This window comes from Ochotona princeps, chromosome X, assembly GCF_030435755.1.
Source record: "Ochotona princeps isolate mOchPri1 chromosome X, mOchPri1.hap1, whole genome shotgun sequence".
Lineage (NCBI taxonomy): Eukaryota > Metazoa > Chordata > Mammalia > Lagomorpha > Ochotonidae > Ochotona > Ochotona princeps.
In genome coordinates, this window is record NC_080865.1 from 14,476,899 (window position 1) to 14,494,350 (window position 17,452).

The 17,452-nt window shown below is 40.8% G+C and overlaps 1 protein-coding gene across 8 annotated transcripts in view; it reads right to left on the reverse strand.

Annotated features, from left to right (window-relative positions):
• USP9X (ubiquitin specific peptidase 9 X-linked) overlaps window positions 1-17,452 on the reverse strand; it is a 132,500-nt gene that overhangs the window by 96,208 nt on the left and 18,840 nt on the right. Inside the window, exon 3 of one of the 8 annotated variants that reach the window (XM_058658740.1) lies at window positions 16,675-16,757. The exons of the other annotated variants lie outside the window; for them this stretch is intronic. The gene's annotated coding sequence lies outside the window, so the exon portion shown is untranslated. The remainder of the gene's footprint in view (window positions 1-16,674; window positions 16,758-17,452) is intronic. 8 annotated transcript variants of the gene reach the window in all.

The window sequence follows — 17,452 nt, forward strand, 5'->3', positions numbered from 1 at the left end:
TTCAATAAAACCAAACATATGTAAGAACAGCCTGTGGCATTCTGGGCAAGTAGAGCCAGTAATACAACTGTGTTGCCCCAGCCTCTGCTTGACGTTCTCTCATCCACGAGAGGAACGGAGCCTGTACTTCTCATTACCACCAGAGTTAAAGTCTGCCTTACTCACATTTTCAATGCATGAAAGCAAGAAGCAAATGGGTGTATCCTTAGAACAAAGAATCTATCGCAAATTCAACAATTTCTCATAAGAGAACACAGGTCAGAAGGCAATAAGATGGCACATTTAAAGTTTTGAAAGTAAACTTATCAAACTTCTTTCAAAAAGGAAGTAAAAATGAGCTTCCAGCATGACAGCACGGAGAGCTTTACTAGAGTCCCAAGCAAAGGGCACTATTGATCCAATTACAAAATTATAAAAACAGTGTCTATTGCATATACAAAGATTTCCACCCAGTTATTAACAAATTCAAAATAAATCAAAGACCTAAATATAAGATCAAAAACTACACAACCCTGCGAAGCAAACACAGATGTTAATGACATAGGATTTGGCAGTGTATTGTTACAATTATTTTTAGATTGTTTATTTACTAGAAAGTTACAGAAAGAAAGACATCTTCCATTTGCTAGTTCACTCCCAAGAATGCCGCAATGGCCAGGGCTGGGCAGGGCTGGGCAGAGCTGAGCAGGGCTGGACTGGACTGGCTGAAGCCAGGAACTACATTCAGATGCCTCACACATGTGACAGAGGCCCAAACATTCAGGCCACTTTCCATTTCTCTCAAGTCATCAGCAGGGAGCTGTATGGGAAGTGGGACACACACAGGCACCCGCATGGGATGCCAGTGTTGCAAGTGGCAGCTTAACGAGTTATGCTGCAAGGCCAATCCCTGATGATACATTCTTACAGATATAACATTAAAAACAGGAGTACAACTTACATCAGACTTCAACAAAATTAAAGACTTGTGCTTCAAAGGACAACATAAAGGCAGTGAAAAAAAAAAAAAACTCGCAAGGTGGAAAATTTACAAATCACATATCCAGGGCCCATTGCCATAGCCTAGTGGCTAAAGCCTTCACCATGCATGTGTCAGGTTCCCATATAGGTGCCTGTTTGTACCCCAACTGCGCGACTTCCCTTCCAGCATCCTGGGAAAGCAACCGAGGTCAGCCCAAAGCCTTAGGACCCTGCACCCACGTGGGAGACCTGGAAGAAAAACTGGCTCCTGGCTTCAGATTCTCTCAGCTCTGGCCACTGCGGCCACTTGCGGAGTGAATCAGCAGATGGAAGATCTTTCCGTCTCTCCTTTTCTCTGTAAAGCTGACTTTCCAATAAAAATGAATAAATCTTTTTAAAAAATCATGTATCCAAAGAATATAAAAACATCACACAACACAGGTAGAAAACAAAATAGAAAAATGGACAAAAGATCCAAGCAGGCATTTCTCAAAAGATGTACAAACAGCTAATAAGCACACAGTCATTATCTATCAGGGAACTCCAAATCAAAGCCACAATGATACATGCAGGAATTAAGCCTAGCAGTTAAATATGCCTGCAGCCCATAACTGAGCACTACAGTCCAATTCCCAATTCAGACTAACCATGACTTTCTGCCAATGCAGAGCCTGGGCAAAAGCTGTGGTGGCTCATGTGACTGTGCTGCTGCCAACAACCTGCCAGACAGGGAATGGGTTCCTGGCTCCTGGCTTTTGGTTCCAGCCCAGGAGCGAACCAGCAGACAAGGGCTTTCTTTCTCAGAAGAACAAAATTACTGAGATACCACTTTACACCTATGAGAATTACTATAATAATAAACAATAACCTGGACCCTGCACTGCCTGGCACACACAGGAGCATCAGATCGGCTGGGCTCCAGCCATTGTGGCTACATGGGAAGTGAACCAACAAATTGAAGATCTTCCTCTCTGTCTCTCCTCCTCACGGTATATCTGACTTACCAATAAAAACAAATAAATCTTTAAAAAATCTTGGTTTCTACCTGTTTTCCTGTATAAATGACTAAAATAAATCAACAAAAGAAAAAAAATCCTGGACACAACAGAATGGTGATTGCTAATTTTTTTTTTTTCCAAAACAGTAAGATTGAGTACAGAATCTGAATGCAGCATGTGAGTGGGGGCCATCACCTCACATTATTTTTCTGATACATGTCCTCCTTCCATCAATTTACTTTTTTAAAAGTGCTATTATTAATTGTAACCAGTCAGGAATTTGTGAGCTTTTCAACTGTGCTATATGTTATAGTCTGTAGTGTTTTGCTGGTGCTCTTATTTGCAAAATAACGAGTTTTGTTTTTCTTCAAAAAGACATCAGAGGCTCTGCACAACAGCCGAGCGGCTAAGTCCTTGCCTTGCTAGCACCAGGATCACATACTAGTGCCAGTTCATATACCAGCTACTCCATTTCCCATCCAGCTCCCTGCTTGTGGCCTGGGAAAGCAGACGGCACAAAGCCTTGGGACCCTGCACCTGCATTAGCATACCCAGAAGAAGTGCTTGGCTCCTGGCTTTAGATCACCTCAGCTCCGGCCGAGAATGAACCAGCTGACAAAAGATCTTTTTGTCTTCTTCCCTCTCTAAATCTGCCTTTCAATAAAAATAAATCGTTACACATATAAAGAAAAAGACTATTTTGAAGAGTTGCAGACAAGGAGAGACAGAAAAGAATCTTCCATAAGCTGAGTCACTCGCCAAATGGTAGAGAAGGTCAAATCAAACAGGAATGCCATTCAGCTCTCCCTTTTGGGCTGCAGGGCTACAACTATCTTCGGTAGCCTTCCTAGACACATTCACAGTGGTAAGTGCAAAAACTATGACTCAAACCAGTAGTCAAATACAGAATGCCATCGTCACAAGCAACAGCATAACCCACAGTGCAACAGAACTGGCCCCAATCAATTTTGTGCTTAATCATACTACTTTCTGGTGCACAATTTGAAACTACCAAGTTTTGAAGCAGTACATATGTTGCAATATAACAGGCCAATTTACTAATACATAATCTCCAAATATCACCTTCTCTATCTTACGGTGATACAGGTTGAGACTGTACCTCCAGGCTACTGGAAATCTTCAGTAAGAAAATGTATGTAAAGTCCCAAAACACAGAAGGCACACAATAAACAGAAGGCATTTTAGCACGTGTTGGCAATCAAGCTCCTCAAAGTGCATTCACTCTATAAAACTCTCATTTTGGGGGCCCGGCGGCGTGGCCTAGCAGCTAAAGTCCCATGTGGGCACCAGTTCTAATCCTGGCAGCTCCACTTCCCATCCAGCTCCCTGCTTGTGGCCTGGGAGGGCAGTCGAGGACGGCCCAATGCATTGGGACCCTGCACCCGTGTGGGAGACCCGGAAGAGGTTCCTGGTTCCCGGCTTCGGATCGGCGAGCACCGGCCTGTTGCGGCTCACTTGGGGAGTGAATCATCGGACAGAGGATCTTCCTCTCTGTCTCTCCTCCTCTCTCTGTATATCTGACTTTGTAATAAAAATAAATAAATCTTAAAAAAAAAAAGAACGAAAACTCTCATTTCTGAACTTTCAGAGGTTCCCTATGGAATATGATATCTAGATCAGCCGGAGAAAAATTATTCTGCCAACAATGATTATGAGGATTTTCTGCTCCTGATACACATAATTGCCTTGATTTTTTTAAAGACAGGAACAACTTCTTCAATAGTTTGAATCAATTTATTACCCTATTACCAAAAACCAAAATTTTATGTGCCTGCTCCAGCAGCAAATAGGTGAATTGGATTAATAGATTGGTATGACCTCTGTATTAAGAATAGAATGAAAACTGGTGAAACATTACTTTTTTTTTTTTACAATAAGTGGTTTCACTTTAAAAAATATATTTATATGAGAACTCGTTTGGAGGTTCTAGCAGGGGAGCACAGCTACTTGTATACCCTTGACCGAAGACCGGTCCTCCTCTAGCGGGGATGGTCATCCTCTTCGACCGAGCGCGCAGCTTCAGGAGGGACGCACATGGAGCCAGGGAGGAAGGGGACAGCCGCCTAGCCAGCCAGATCAGCCAAATCAACCCTGGCGATCAATGGGGTGACAGATGTCGCAGCCAGTTTGCCCTCACATCTGCAAAAAGCATATTTGATTAAAAAAAAAAAAGCAAATTTCAGGGACGGTATCATGATGTAACAGGTAAAAATCTGCTGCCTTCGAAGCCAGAATTGCATAGGGGGACAGTTTGAATGAGGGCTTGCTCTGCTTCCAGTGCAAATCCCTGCTCAAGGCTTAGGAAGCTCCTGGCTTTGCCTTGGCCCAGCCCTGGCTCTTGTGGCCATCTGAGAAGTAAACCAGCAGATGCACTCTGTCCCACTCTCCTGAATTTCACAGAATTTTTAAAACAGGCAAGTTTCAAGCCCAAGATAACTCACCCTATATCAGACATTTTGTGCTTGCTCTAAAGAAAACATGACAATAGGGAGATTCAGGAAACCATTAATAAGTAACACCAAAATTATGCAGTCCTATAAAACTTACTAATTATCTGTTGGGTGAAAGGATGAACACTTTTAGGTAGAAATACCTCTATCATTTAATAATTAGAGAAAGTCACTTGATTCCAAGTGCCAGGTTTCTACTATTAAGCTGACAAGTTTGCTAATCCCAGTCCTACCCTAACAAAATTTTTAAAACCCTTTCTAATTTAATGTTGCTTAAATTATGAAGAAATTAAACCAGGATCAAATTCTTTATACATAGTTATTACATAACTACAAAACAAAAACTATAAACACAAACATATTAATGTTAATATAATGTGACAGATGGAAACATACCGTCAGCTCCTGAAGCATGAGTTCCTTTGAGTTTTATATCAATATACTACCACAATCATATGCCCTGTGGGAGAATCAAGCTTTCTTCTACTTGTCATGGCTAAACAGGCTCATCTCCTCCACCTAATGCTGGTATCCCATTTGGGCTTTGGTTCTAGTCCCAACTGCTCTACTTTGCATCCACCTCCCTGCCAGGGAAAGCACTTGGATGCTGTACACTGTGGGAGACCCAGAAGAAGCTCCTGGCTTCAGATCAGCTTGGCTTGGGCCATTACGGCCAACTGAAGAGTGAAACTGACTCTTCCGTTTGTAAGTCTGCCTTTCACATAAAAACAGGTAAATCTTTTAAAAAGGAAAAAAAATGAAGGAACCATTTAAACAATAAAATTATCTACCTTTTTATCAAGCTATTTTAAAAACAAGGGCAGATACGTGGCTCAGCAGCTAAGATGTCCCTTGGATGGCTGTATCCCATATTAGAGGTTTGAGACCAGCTCAAGTCTGGAGTCTAGCTTCCTGGTAGTAGACAATCTGGGAGGCAGTAGTGATGTTTCAGGTAGTCAGGTTCACATCATCCATGTGAAAAACCTGAACTGATTTTCAGTCCCCTAGTTTCAGCCTGGCTCAGACCTGGCTATTGCAGGCACTGGGAAAGTGAACCAACAAGAGATTTCAGTGTTTCTGCCTTTCAAAAAAATTAGAGAAAAACAACCAAACTATAGTAATAATCTCAGGATGCCAGATTCTAGCACATACATTTGGGAGTGGAGGCAGGGGTTATGCGAAAACAGACATCCTTTGATTTCTCACTGCTTAAGCAAAAGAAACCACACTGGCACACTGGGAGAGTACAGTCCTTCTATAACCCAGTTTCCATTTCTCCATGACCTTTCAACAGATATCGACAGACAGCAGCTGTCTGTGAGATGAAGGAATTGGGGTTGGGAGAGCGCTAAAAGACAACAGAGCTATTTTACTTTTAACTCAGTACTCCATTCAGTGACAAGAAGCCCAAGTCAAAACAGCAGCACCCCCCTCACACAATGAGAGCCCCATTAATATCATTCTTTTATTCCCTAAACCACTATCTCTTGTCGTTTCTCAACACAACTGGTAAAATGCTGTTACAGTCTCAATTCCCATGCTATCCAAATCTCTTGCAACAAATCTAGCACAATGCTATCAGAATTATCTTCAAAAACTAACTCAGGAGCAGTTGACCATCCAAGTGGTTAAGCTACAGGTTAGGATTTCATATGAAACACCTGGAGTCTCAGCCTGACAGGCTAGTGGTTAAATCCTTGCCTTGTATCCACCAGGATCCCATGTGGGCACCGGTTTGTGTCCAGGCTACCCCACTTGCCATTCAGCTCCCTGCTTGTGGCCTGGGAAAGCAGTCAAAGACGGCCCAAAGCCTTGGGATCCCACACCCACGTGGGAAACCCGCAAGTTCCTGGCTCTTGGCTGCGGATAGGCTTAGCTCTGGTCATTGCTGGCCACTTGGGGAGTAAACCAGCAGATGAAGATCTTTGTCTCCTTTTCTCTGTATATATGCCTTTCCAATTAGAAAAAAAAATCTTCAAAAAAAAAAAAAAAAGATCCAATGACTTACTTGGAAAGCTCATCTCACCATCCTAAAATAAAGCCCAAGCAAAGTGTTTAGCCTTGAAGTTAGCATATCAACTCAGACAGTTTCTAACTCTAGATCCCTGTTAACGCAGAACTTGGGACACAGTGACAATGGCTCAAGTAATTTGGGTTTAGTTTCCTGTCATCCATGTGGGAGACCTGGATTGTGTTTCTGGCTTTGGCCTGGCCCTGGTCATTGCAGGCATTTTTCAGAATGAACCAGTAGAAGGGAGCTTGCTTGATAATAACAAGATTTTTTTAAAGGGGGTGGAGAAGTAGGCTAACATTTGGCATGGCAGTAGTATCACCACCTGAGGGGCCTGCATTTTACATCAAAATTCTGAGCCCAAGTTTGGCATCTACTTGACTCCAGGTCCCTGCACATTTGGGAGGTAGAGGTAGCAATGATCATGGGAGACCTGGAATGACTCCTAGCTTTGTCCTCACCCAGGTCTGGCAGTTGTGAGTATTTGGGAATGAATAAATGGATGAAAGAACTGGTTTTCTTTATTAAAGATTTATGTTTGTATTTAAAAGGAAGAATTACAAAGAGACAGATCTTCCAATGTGCTGCTTGACTCCCCATTACTGCAACCTCCAGGGCTAAACCAGGTCAAAGCCAGGCCAGAAGCTTATTTCCAGGTCTCCATTTGACTGCAAGAGCCCAAGCACTTTGGCCATCCTCTGCTTCCTTCCTTCCCAGGCCATTAGCAGGCAGCTAGATCGGAAATTAAGCAACCAGGATTCGAATGGGTGCCCATATGGATGTTGATGCTGCAGGTGGAAGCTTAGCCTACTACACCACGGTACAGGCCCCTCTCTGCTTTTCAAATATGATGCAAATAAACAAACATGAAACTTAAACCCAAGTTCCCTAAAATGGCACTTCGTTCCTCCTTGTGATCTTAGCCAAACTTAAATTCTCCAGTTTTTTCCACAACACGTCCTATCCCAATCTCTAATGTTAGTTCCATATTCTACTAGTTTTTCCTCTAAAACACGATACTTTCAGGCATCCATTTATAAGTAATGACCCTCAATCTTTCCTCCAGGGCACATATGGCAATGTCTGAAGACATTTTTAGTTGTCTTGACTGGGGAGAGAGGGTACACTACTGACACCTACAGGGTAGAGATTTCAAAGATGACTAGGATAGCATCCCACAAGAAAAAAATAATCTGGCCCAAATTGTCAGTAGTTTCAAGGACAGGAAAACCAGCGTGACCTCAAATTGTTCCATTTGCCTGAAAACTCTTGCTCTAATTCACAAGGCCATCAAAATGGCACAACTCTCCAAAACCAACAAATCTCACTCAACTGCTTTCTTCATCTCTTTTAACCACTGAACTTTACATTTCCCTATTTAATACAGCTCTCATTACACTGAATAACTGTCTGGCCCACTAAACCATATAGTCTTCAAAATAGAGGTAATCATCTTTATATACCACTGTGCCTAAAATACCATTAAAGTAATCAATCCAATTATTTAACTGTTAGAATAAGACAACAATTAATCCAGCCCATATGCTTTTAGTTTCATGCTGGTGGGATAGTTGCAACTAGAACCAAGCCTTCTAACTGAGATCAGGGCTTTTTACTATTACCCACTACACTCAACCAGGTTGAGAAAAGTTGTGGTCATCAACAAAGGATAGTTCAGATGTAGACTAGGTAAATCTCAGGAAATTTCCCAGAGTTATCGTCTCAGGGATTGTTTCTGAAGAAACACAAACAGAATGTGGGGCAGGAATTTCACACCATAGTTGCAGTTAAGTGGATACCCACATCAGAATACCCGAGTTCCAGTCCTGACTCTGCTTCTAATTCCAGTTTCCTCTTTCAGTGCACCCTCAGCAGTTGTCAGCTAAGGTAATTAGGATCTTGCCACCCATTTACAAGACCTGGATGGAGTTAACAGCTCCTAGCTCTGATATGGCCCAGCCGCTGCAAGATCTCTTACTCTCAGCCCCAGCACAACGGCTCAGTGACTAAATCCTCACCTTGTATGTACCGGGATTGTGTATGGGCACTAGTTTGTATCCTGGCTGCCTAACTTACCTCTCAGCTCCCTACTTGTGGCCCAGGAAAGCAGTAAAGAAAGGACCAAAGCCTTGGAACCCTGAACCTGTGTGGGAAATCCAGAAGAAGCTCCTGGCTTCTTTGGCTGTTGTAGCCACTTAGGGAGTGAACTAGCAGATGGAACATCTTTGTCTCTCTTCCTCTCTGTAAAATCTGCCTTCCCAATAAAAATATCTTTAAAAACCCCTTGCTAATAAAAATCAGAAAAAGAATTAGCATTTCCAACTGGAAAGAATTGGAAAATATTTCATGAAAACAGTATGTGAGCTAAACATTAGACCACAGACAAGGCAGAAAAGGAGCTTCAAGAAAAAAAAGCAAGCCATTGAGATGTAAAAAGCTTCAGCACTGATATTAACTAAGGACAGTTTGGGTGTGAGAATAAAAAATAACGTAAGAAAACTACATCAGAATTGACCCAGCAATTGAAACCACCAGCTGATTGGGACGATGGACTGTGTCGAGCACTATACTGGCAAGCACACACGAGAATCTGGTCTGGGATCATCTCAAAGTTTCTTTGAGGATCTCCCCAATCAAACCGCCAGACTCAGAACCCGAACCATGAAGAGAAGTGCAGGTTCCATGGTCTGACCATGTAGTGCAAGTGCCATAGTCGAGCCTCCACAGACGCTCAGACGGAGCAGTGGACAGCATATCCAGGTGCACATGAAGGATATGGCAGTCCATCGGAACCTGCAGAGGACACCTGGTACCACAACAGAGGACGGAGGACAAAACAAATCAATCAACTACCCCAACCATGTGCTGGCAGTGAAAATCTGGGCAAACGGAGACTGTAATGTGGACTATGTCAACCACTGGATTCTGCAGCAATTTCATCCTGCTTGGATTGGCAAGACTGGGAGCAATTTGTAACTGTTGAATTACTGAAACCACTTGAGCAGGATCCTCAGAGCAAGCCCCACATTGAGGACCTGGGATGGGTGGGAGGCTGGGTGGGGTTTCTCCCTTTATCTCCCCCTTTACCCCAAATACAGAAAAAAAACAATAATAATGTGGAAACAACAGTCTTACCCACTTTCCTGTAGCCCTGGACCTTCGTGCCCTAATCAACTATGTAAAGACTGTTAAAATAAACTAATTATAAAAAAGAAAACCACATCAAAATGACCTCATTTCAGGCCTATGAGTCTGGGCTGATGATGCACACCACAGAATACACCCATATCCTATATCAGAGTTAGGATTCAATCCCTGCCTCCAGCTGCTGATTGTAGCTTCCTTCTTAATGTGGACCCTGGGAAGCAAGGTGATGGCTCAAGCAGTCAGATCCCTGGGACCCCATACAGGAAGCCTGCACTACGTTCCCAATTTCTGGCTTCAGCCTGGTCGATCCAAATCCTAGGAGCTTCTTGCAGGTCTCCCATGTGGGTACAGAGTCTCAAGGCTTTGGACCATCCTCTATTGCTTTCCCAGGGCACAGGCAGGGAGTTGGATAGGAAGTGGAGCAGCCAGGGTATGAACGACCACCCATGAAACTGCAGCAGTGGCAAGGTGAATTTTTTTTAGATTTATTCATTTTTATTGGAAAGCTGGATATACAGAGAGGAGGAGAGACAGAGAGGAAGATCTTCCATCCGATGATTCACTCCCCAAGTGAGCCGCCGGTGCTGCGCTGATCCGAAGCCAGGAACCAGGAACCTCTTCCAGGTCTCCCACACGGGTGCAGGGTCCCAATGCATTGGGCCATCCTCGACTGCCCTCCCAGGCCACAAGCAGGGAGCTGGATGGGAAGTGGAGCTGCCAGGATTAGAACCATATGGGATCCCGGGGTGTTCAAGGTGAGGAATTTAGCCGCTAGGCCACGCCGCCGGGCCCCAAGGTGAAAATTTTAATCACGGAGCCATCGTGCCAGGCCCAGGAACATGATTCTGTGGTTTTATAGTTGAAACGCAGCCAAAGATTCTTCCCATGATTTTTTAACTGACATGCTTCCCTTTCTGATGATGCACTGAGAATAACTACAGAAATCCTCGGCTGACATTTACATAGCTCAGATAATGACATGTACTGATATGAAACAAGGAATACAACTTTAGGTACTATGTTAGGTTCTTCCTGTAACCCTTCATCCGAACACAAAATTCCTCTTGCCTCAAAACTGAGTAAGCTGCAAGAATTTGTAATAAATATCTACAAAGGAAACAGCAAATACATCAGTATTTTCTCTAGTTATTCCCATAAAAATCTAGATAGTATATATAGTATAGCATCCTCCTTCAAAACACAATGCCTTTGTGAAGATGTGACAAATATTTCAAAGCCAGAGGCAAGGTTTTAAAAGATTGTCCCATTCTCAGAGCACAAAACAGTATTATAAAATTCCTGACTACCATCACTTTTCAAACACAGGCTTTATATTACTTGCTGTAATTTCCTATTTTACTCTAAATATTTTGTCCACCACTGAACAAGGTCAACAAGCAAAACCTAACCTAGTAAGATTAAAGATTCCTGTGAATCCCTTATCAGTTCTAAATCAAGTATTTAAATTTAAGACTTTCAGAGGATGCATTTTCACTTTTTTCTTTTACTTTTATATACAACTACATAAAAAATGGAAAATAAATATGTAAGATAGTGATGCAAAAATTTAGTGCAGCTGCAGAAACCAAATTGTTCTCCAACAGGCATTTATCATCTTGCAATAAAAACAAACCCCCTTCAGTCAGTTAATGCACAGAAGCCCGAGACTGACTTAAGGGAAGCAAAGATTAATACTATAACACATGAAAGAGACCACAAAATTCAAATACACCACAGAGAAGACTAGTTAATATTTACAATAGGAAAACGGTAAAGAATCAGAAAGCAGAGCCAATTACAAAATTCTTAAAATAGACTCTCTTGTGAGTAACTACATACAAACTGTAACATATGTACTGCCATCTCATTTTCCAAGCCACAACACATTAGCAGGAAGAGAGAAAACGAAAACTAGAACCACGAATTACAACAACGAAAACAAATTACAGTGAAAATCTTAGGGGAAAAAACCTAATTCCAAAAAGCTGGAGCAGGTGTTACAGCACAGTGGGTGAGGCAGCCACTTAGGGTACCTGCTACCTTGTAGCAAAATGGGGGAAATTTGTTGGGGGGGGTGGGAGTTTGGGGGGGAATCCCAGTCTACACGAAATTGTACCACATAATTCAAAACTTTAAAAAAAAAAAAAAAGGATACCTGCTACCCCATCAGCAAAGGAGAGGAAGGAAGGGGACTGCTCCAGGCTGAAACCAGGAGCCTGATACTGCATCTGAGTTTTCCTATGTGGGTAAGAAGGGCCCAAATACGTGGGCCATCCTCCACAGCTTTCCCCAGGCTCATTAGCAGGGAGCTGGATAGGAAGTAGAGCAGGACAGCACTGGTTGTCAGCATCACGACAGCTTAACCTGTTGTGCTATGATGTCAGCTCCATCAAACATCTTAAACAACAGAGTAACTTAATAATCAGATTTTAAAAACTGTAAGTTGTATCTTTAGAAAGCTTTCCACGAGGGGCTAGTGTCGCAGGTGGTAGCTTAACACAGGTGCCACAACATCAGCTCCAATGCCTATTTTTTAAAACTACTTTAAGCAGTGTATCGTATGAGCCATTCTATCTCACTTACCTTGTATTCATAGTTATATGGTACAATATGTAGCACATAGTAGGCCTTTTAAAACGTAGTTATCGCACTTAAAATGAAATATAGATTCAAAACACTATCAAAGCAACAAACCTGAAGAAAAGTAGGAGGTGCCAGAAACTTTTAAAAACAGATTTTCCATCTACTGTAAATGGAGGGCAACACACAAACAGGTATTTTAGCTTCTGGTTCATTCCCCAAATACTCCCAATGGCGAGGGCTGGGGTCCAGAACTCCATCTGGGTATCCCACATGGGTTGCAGGGACAAGCTCTTGAGCCATTAACTTACTACCTCTCAGGACACATTAGCAGGAAGCTGAATTGGAGGTGGTAAAGGATTCAAACTCCTAATATGCTATGCAGACATCCAAACAGGTAGCTTAACTGGTTGTATCATAAAACCCAACTAAAAATTAATCAGCAATTCCAGTGGTCCCCAGCTAAGAAACTTACTAGAAATACAAGGGTTCCACTCAAACTCCGAGAGAAGGCCCCAGCAACGTTTTAACAGGTCCTCTAGGTTTGAGAACAAATAGTATAAACAATGCCTGGCAAATGGGTCTTGGACTAAATGCAGCCTACTGTTTATGGATAGCCATAGCTAATGAAGGATTTCACACAGAAGCATTTGCAATCAATACTAACTTTAAATCCTAACTAAGCAAAACAACTGTATCATACACACACACACACCAAACTGTCTCATTAGACTTGAGTTATATAATTGAACTCAACTGTCATTACATCATTAATTCGATTAAAAAAAAAAAAAAAACCTTGCCCTATGTCCTCAATTTTGTCTCTTTTCCCAGCAAAGTTCAAAATACTATCTGGCCCTTTACAAAAGTTTGCTATTCTGATCTTTGGAGATGTTACCAAGCAGAGTAATTAAATCTTTCTGCACTATCTTGTACCAGACAAAATACTATTAGGTAGAACACAGGTCTGACAACATGGCATCTTCTGTGCTCACTCAGAAGTTTTAAACAGTGGCTGGTACTGCAACACCTGCAATCGCAGAATCCTGCTTAACATTTCAGCTGCTCCAGTTTTGATCCAGTTCCCTGTTAATGCATCTGAGAACGCAGCAAAGGATGGCCCAATGCACTCACAGAGTTAGTTGGTTGCCTGGCCCAGCCCCACCAGATGAGGCCTTCTGAGCTGTAACCAGGCGATAAAAGATCTCTGCCTTTCAAGTAAATAAATCTTACAAAAAAGAATAAGTTAAGTAGTTGAAAGAAAAGGAAAAAACTGTAAGTAGTTCAGAGACAAGACCAGAAAGAGAGATGTAACTGACATCCTGAATTTAAAACTTTCAATGGCTACAAAACTCGCCAAGTAGATGGCCATAAAGCATATGACAGACAGGCTTTTCCTACTCCCTTTTTGCCTCCCCAATTCAGATGGTAGATGGGACCAAATATCCAAGTCTACCAGTTCAAAATCATCCTAAGGAAAATAATTCCTTTGGAAACAGTTCCTAACATGGGTCTAACAGGTTCCAGCTCAATTTCAGAAAGGATAAATTGCAAGATACCATAAGATGGACCAATTCTACACCAACAGTTCGAAGTACTATATATGTAACCAGAGATTTTGCCGTTTTTTCTGACCAGTATTAGTCTAGAATACTAGTTCGCAGTACACAAAGGTAAAGGACAGCATCCCTTCCTGGCATTATTATTATCACCAACTAGCAAATTTACTGCAAATTTTGAGTCCTATAAAGGTAATGGCTAGAATAATTTAACCATTAATACGTTAGGCACAGAAATCATTTCACGAAGACAGTCTATACATGCTATGTTGGTCAAATTACTTCATTTGAGCAACTTGTAGCAGTGTCAATACAGAAAACGAAAGTAAAGGTAGCAGAATATGCCATTTCTGCCCCCCAAATTAAGATACTATTCCTCCTAAACTTGACTTTGGGCTCACTAGAATTAAGAACGAAATTCTACTACTAAAAAGAGGTAGCAGAGAAGTTCCACTGGCTTATGTGGTAACACAAGAAATATCTCTTAAAATGTTCAGTTACCCATAAAGTACATGTATCAGAGTATCTCAAACGGTTCAAGGAAAATGGGATTTAAAGCTAATTTTATTTTGGTGTAAAATGAAGTTGAAGTTCAAGCATAAGAGGTCTTCAAAAAGTTTGAAGGACTGATGTTACGGAATAGCAAGCAAAAACAACCCATGGCAATGCCAGCATCAAGTGGGTGTCAGTTTGTGCCCCTGTTGCTCCACTTGCCACTCAGCTCCCTGCTAATTGACTGGGAAAAGCAGCAGCATATGGCCCAAATGTTTGAGCTCCTGCCACCCATGTGAGAGACCCAGGTGAAATTTTAGGCTTTAGCCTGGCCCAGCACTGGCCATACATGGGGTATAAACCAGCAAATGGAAGCTCTCCGTCTGTCCTTTCAAATAAATAAATATTTTCAAAAATGTTTATGAAAACGTGTATTTAAAAAAAAGTTATGCATACATTGAAGACAAACAGGGCTCAAATCTTCCCTTACCCCAAAATGAATTTGAAAACAAAACAAAACAACAACAACAACAAAAAAACCTTGCGACAGACAGCCCGTTGTGTGGAGTTTTTAGGGCCCAGTTCCAGTCACAAATGTACTCAACTACAATGTCAAAAGCATAACACCTAGGCAAATATTTTGAAAAAGCAGAACCAAAGATTGTGATAACATCACCTTCAGGTAATTACTGAGCAAGACTGGAAACCCATTTGCTGATGGATGGGGGGGCGGGGTGGGGATGCAAATCCTTTGAAGCTCACAGAACATAGCAGGAGCAGGTTTGAAAAATCTCACAGTATCTCATCCTAAGAATGTGTCTTTTAGCACCTTATTCCTTAAAAGTACATCACATAATTATGTTATAAACAGTGATGATAAAATCAAGCCCCAAGATACTATGTGCCATAATTTCAAGAGCATAAACTTTAATGATCACTGAAGTCCTATTTTCTAGAATAAAATTGTACAGAAACATCTTTAGGAATTTGGTATCGCATTAAAAATACTCAGATTTCCACTCTTTACATAGAACTTAGCACAATGGACCAACAAATTGTTTATCTTGTCCATTGTAAAAACAATTATCAACCAATAAAGTTACCACATAACACTACAAAATGCAAAATCAAACTCAGTTTTGGAAAGTTCTTGGGAAAATTAAGCTGACTTTTTAACCAAAATTCAGAAATCCCTAATTATCTCAATAAAAATTTCATGTGACATCAACTATTCCTTTATTGATGACTTAAGTTGGAGATACTTATTTTTTATAAACATCCTTAAGGAATATTAAGTTGCCTAACATTACCTTTAACCCTAAACAAACTAAGCAACTAAACTATCAGCCTGAAAAGATTGGAAAAAACGTGAAAGGCGATCAACCTATTTACTGTAAAGCTTTAACACAGCCCTTGGCCAATCCAGGTATTTCTCAAATTGCAAACAATTTCAATATTCTTATAAAGAACAGTGCAGCAGACAAAAAATCCTTCCTGGTTTATAAAAAGAACAATCATTGTCATTTCACTAATAAGGCACAGTAGTTGAGGCATCACTAGGTGATTAACAGCTCTCAGTAATTTGTAATGGTAATACTACCTATATAAGGTAATATTGGAAAATGGTTACCAATTATGACATATTTAATCGCTGATAACTGAAAATACGCTAACTGAAAAAGGTTGAGGGAAAAAAATCACCTTATTTATCTATTTGAAAGTTCTATAACAAGCCTAAAACAATAGCTCATTGGTTTTCGACTTTTGACTCCATGTAAGAATCATCCACATTGCTTTAAAAATATACCTTTACCCAGGCTTCACTTATCAGAACAGTACAATCAGTCCCTGGGGCTGAAACACAGAGATCAGTGTATTTTTTTAAATTCTCCCAAGTGATTCCAATACCCAATCAGAGTTGCTGTCCAAGGCACTAACTTCTCATTAGCCTCTAGGTTAAAATACAGAAACACAGCAATAAAAACGACTTTCAAAGACATGGCTCCTAAAAGACCCAAATGGAAACTAAAATCACATCTCTCAGGTTTTTCTTTTTTTAAAAAAAAAATTAAAAAGCAAAGAAAAAAAACACATTTCTAGATTCAGAAGACATAACCAGGCAGGGGAGATAACACAATGCAATTATGAAAATATTCCTTTAGAATAAAAACCAACTAATTCCATAACCGCAAGGGTATGATTTCCCCTCCTCCTATTACTGCCCACAAGTCTTACAAGAGGACTAATTCTTTAATGTACATCCCTGTAAATTTCAAGCAACTTTAACCTGCTTTAAAGATTGGTCAAAATTCTGAAAGTATGAAAACACTAAAAATTGATAAAAGTAAAAAGATAGACTGAATGAATGCTTGCATGTATCCAATTAGTGAAGAATTAGATGCCTGGCAAATTCCAGAAAAACACATGATTTCCAAAGTATAAGCAGTATTAATTACCATGTTATAAAGAGAAATTATATAAGGAGCTATCCACAAAATCCTGTATCCTCTTGAGGTATCACAAATTGAATCTCAAGATCCTGGGAAAAAAAAAAAAAGATGCAGAATAAACCCTATCCGGGCACTGCACTAACAAAACAAGAGAATCTAACATCAGAAATTGAAACAATCTGCTGAAAAAGAGTATTCTGCTCTTCAAAGCTACTTTCTGAAGAACACAGTACTTGCACAGGATGTTTCCAAAGGTACTAATTCCTGAGAAGATTTCTGGAGGGAATAATCAAGGTCAGAAACCACCCCCCCCCAAAAAAAAACGAAAACAGCAGAACATTAAGGTATGCAGTTGAACAAAAACACAAGAAAGACGGTAGGAGAAGATAATCTAAATAGTCCAACTGACTTCTTCACCAATTAGAGAAAAAGAAATGAACTAAAATATAAAAATCCTCTTGAGATCCTCCTTGGAAGACCAATTTTAATACTTAAGCCTTCCCCTCTAAACACAGGAACAGTAAAATTTAAAGGGCTAAAATAAAGTATGACAAAGCATTTGAGTTTACAATTTCAGACATCTTTGTACATTTAACATATCAATCTTCCAAGAATCTGGAAGGCGTATGCTGAAACCAAAATGGCAACCCGCTGAAATCAGTATACCAGTGCGAGAAGAGTTTGCGTTCTCTAAGTTCACACGAACAGGTTAAGAAAGCCAAGCTGGTTTTAGTTGAGTCCTTATCTTAACAGTAGATAATGAGCTAGAAGTGATGATTAAATA